This window comes from Chiloscyllium plagiosum, chromosome 19 (genome assembly GCF_004010195.1).
Source record: "Chiloscyllium plagiosum isolate BGI_BamShark_2017 chromosome 19, ASM401019v2, whole genome shotgun sequence".
NCBI lineage: Eukaryota > Metazoa > Chordata > Chondrichthyes > Orectolobiformes > Hemiscylliidae > Chiloscyllium > Chiloscyllium plagiosum.
Window position 1 is genome coordinate 21,139,860 of NC_057728.1, and position 3,730 is coordinate 21,143,589.

General features: G+C 41.9%; 1 long non-coding RNA gene across 2 annotated transcripts in view; it reads left to right on the forward strand.

Annotated features, from left to right (window-relative positions):
- LOC122559579 overlaps positions 1–3,730 on the forward strand; it is a 69,393-nt gene that overhangs the window by 65,083 nt on the left and 580 nt on the right. For both annotated transcript variants that reach the window (XR_006314472.1, XR_006314473.1), the window contains one exon: positions 2,614–2,773. This is a non-coding gene — a long non-coding RNA (uncharacterized LOC122559579). The remainder of the gene's footprint in view (positions 1–2,613; positions 2,774–3,730) is intronic.

A 3,730-nucleotide genomic window follows, 5' to 3' on the forward strand; every position in this document is an offset into this window, starting at 1 on the left:
GTTCAAGAATGGAGGTGTGGGAGGTGGAGGAGATACGTTGGAGGGCATCATCAACTATGGAGGAGGGGAAATTGCAGTCTTTGCAGAAGGAGGCCATCTGGGATTTTATGTGGTATAATTTGTCGTCCTGGGAACAGATGTGGCAGAGGAATTGGGAATAGGGGTTGGCATCTTTAGAAGAGGCAGGGTGGGAGAGCTGTAGTTCAGATAGCTGTGGGAGTTGGTGGGTTTGTAGTAGATGTCTGTGGTTAGTCGGTCACCGGAGATGGAGATGGAGATGGAGAGGTCCAGGAAGGGGAAGGAGGTGGCCAAGATGGTCCAGGTAAATTTGAGGTTGGGGTGAAACATGTTAGTGAAGTTGATGAATCATTCAGCCTTCTTGTGGGAGAACGAGGTAGCACCAATACAGTCATTGATGCAGTAGAGGAAAAGCTGGGGGGTGGTGCTGGTGCAGCCGAGGAAGATGGATGGTTCCATCTCCGGCAAACAGACAGGCATAGCTTGGGCCCATGTGGGTGCCTATGGCTACCCCTTTGGTTTGGAGGAACTGGGAGGATTGGAAGGAGAAGTTGTTAAGTGTGAGGACCAGTTCAGCCAGGTGCATAAGGGTGTCAGTGGACTGGTTGTGACGACATGAGAGGAAGAAATGGAGGGTATATGGAGCTGGGGAAACAAAAGTCTTGGAGGAGGTCAAGGGCGTGGGTGGTGTCCTGAACATAGCTGGGGAGTTCCTGGATTAAGGGGGACAGGACAGTGTCAAGGTATGCATAGATGAGTTCAGTGGGACAGGAGTAGGCTGAGACAATGGGTCGACTGGGAAAGTCAAGTTTGTGAATCTTTGGTAGGAGGTAGAATCGGGCGGTGCGGGGTTCTCAGACTATCAGGTTGGAGGCTGTGGGTGAGAGATCCCCAGAAGTGATGAGGTTGTGGATGATCTGGCAGATGATGGTTTGGTGATGGGGTTGAGGTCGTGGTCGAGGGAGCAGTACGAGGAGGTGTCTGCGAGTTGGCGCCTGGCTTCAGTGGAGTAGAGGTCACCAAACTACCACTGCACCCCCTTTGTCTACTGGTTTGATGGTGAGGTTGGGATTGGAGCAGAGGGAGCGGAGGGCTGCACGTTGCATGGGCAGGAGGTTGAAGTGGGTGAGGAGTGTAGACAGGTTGAAGTGGTTTATGCCTGCGAGTTGACATCCAAACTTTGCCTGAGGACTAGTCCTGAAGAACACAGCAAGCCAGGCAGCAACACCTCCTGTTGCTGCATGGCTTGTTGTGTTCTTCCAGCCTCCTGCTTGTCTACTCGGGACGAGTCATAGTAATGTCTAAACACTGCTTTCCCCATTATATTTTACTCAAAAAATTTAAAATGTGTGCAGAATTGCTTCAGTTCATTATAATAATGCAAATCTGTCTAAATCATCAAGACCTACATATGTGCAGTCTTACCCTTGATATGTTAATGTTGAATATTAATTATCATATCATTTGAGCTCCATACAACCCCAAAAATCAGTTTTCATCATGTTCTGAGGGTGGAAGGCCAGAGATAATTGGGTTTGGGATAGGATCACGTTTAATAGAGTAAGACCAAATGCTTATCTATACTTAATTCGGGATGTGATAACAACAGGTGTCTCCAAATACTTTGTTGGTGGTTTTGAGTGGAAGCAACTAATTTAATTCACTAGAAGAATGAAGTTCTTAATTCTCATTCTGTTTATACCTATTATGTCTGATATAAAAAGCAAATAAGGTCAACGGGTGAGGAGAACTGATAAGCTAAGGGGGAAGTACAACAAGAACATTATCATCTATGCTATTGAGTCCTCAAGCCATGGGTTAAAAATCAAAATTTTGAATCTCTGGATTTAATTATCCCTTGCCTTTGTTTTTACCAAGCCCAGTAATCACTTGGTTCTATGCAAGTCAAGCTTGGGAGGAGTTGACTGTTTACATTTGTATTCTGACGACTACCATCAGTACTGGTTTCTGTTCTGCTTTTGTGTTGTGAGACCAGACACATGTGCAGTAGTATCGAAAAAGAGGTGACCGTCCGCGGTATTGTCATGAGACTATATATCCAGAAACCCAAGTAAGATTCTAATGACGACCATGAAACAGTTGAAGATAATCTGTTGGGGTTGTCCATTATGGTTTAAAATTAATATTACAGGTTGTTCTTCTGTAGCGCAATCATTGCGTTCCTATGTAACTCATTTTAAAAGTTTGCACTTTAGAAGCAGTGTCCCCAATTCGGCAATGGCATTAACGAAATGCGTATTATCGCAGAATGATCTGTATGCTGAAACCTACCGCTCTGGCATGGGTACTTTATGTGCTCAGATAACTGCTTGGAATTTACAGAGTTTATCTTCCGGTAAGGGTTCAGTTTATTCATGTATAGTTAGCTCATCTAAAACTCAACTTTCCACCGTCAGGCCATAATCATATACAGATTTAATAACATTAACTTTCATTTAGCATAAATGTCCCAAAGTAGTTGCCAAATGATAATAAACATTCCTGAACCATGAAGACAAAAATTAGAAGGCATAAAATTTTGTTAAAAATGTTGTTTTTCACAATAAAAGCTTGCTTAAAAATTTTGCTTTTCAGAAGACAAGTAAACGTGAAAAGAGGGATCTCAAAGCAGAGAAAGTTAGAAAATGGATTCTGTTGAAAAAAACTGCTTCCATTTTGTGTTTTGAGTCAAGGTGGGATGATATTTATACACAATGCTTATGAGTAGTGGGAAAAGATAACAGGACAAAAACAGGTAACTAATTTATCATGATATTGAGTAGATAATGCACAGTTAACAAGTTTAGACACTGAATTTGGATATGTACTGAATTTGTTCTCAAAATTGTGGCAAAGTTACCTGAGTGGAGTGGGAGCAGATCTGAGGAAATTATTGGCCAATATTCTGTTCAGTTTTGTGTGTGAAAGTCCACCCAGGTTTATGAGGGGATGATGCTGATAATGTAAAGCCCTAAATCTTGACTGATTTATGAGCACCCAAGGAGAAACTGAATGATCACAATAATTCATCTCAAATTATTTTATTTGGAGAATTTTAACACAACTTTTACCAATATTGAAAACAATAAGATGTTAATAGGCACATGTAAACAATCTATTTTAATGGCTCCAGGTAAAAACTGCAGAATAACGTATAACCGTACCACAGTGAGAATCTAACAACAGCTAGGATATGTTTCCAATTAGTTAAACAACAAAATATTAATACTAATCGGTGAATTTATGAAAAAGTATATTGTCTGGAGTGGAGTACCATTTTGTGCACCTTAATAGGTAGAAAACATAGCAAGACATTTCCTTGCATGCAAAATGGTCTTTTAACACTACACTGGTATATTCAATAGCTATGCATGTTAGTCTGGTTAGTCAGTTGTAAACAAGATTATAGCATGCAAGATTCTCACTGATCAATGTTTCAGTAAAACAACATCACTTTCTTTTAATTATGGATCCTGTAAATGACACCAAAGCAATTGATGCGTTTCGAAAATCACTATAGCGTTTCGAAAATCATGGTTAGCACTGCTGCCTCACAGCGCCAGAGACCTGGGTTCAATTCCCGCCTCAGACGATTGCACATTCTCCCCGTGTCTGCATGGGTTTCCTCCGGGTGCTCCGGTTTCCTCCCACAGTCCAAAGATGTGCAGGTCAGGTGAATTGGCCATACTAAATTGCCCGTAGTGTTAGGTAA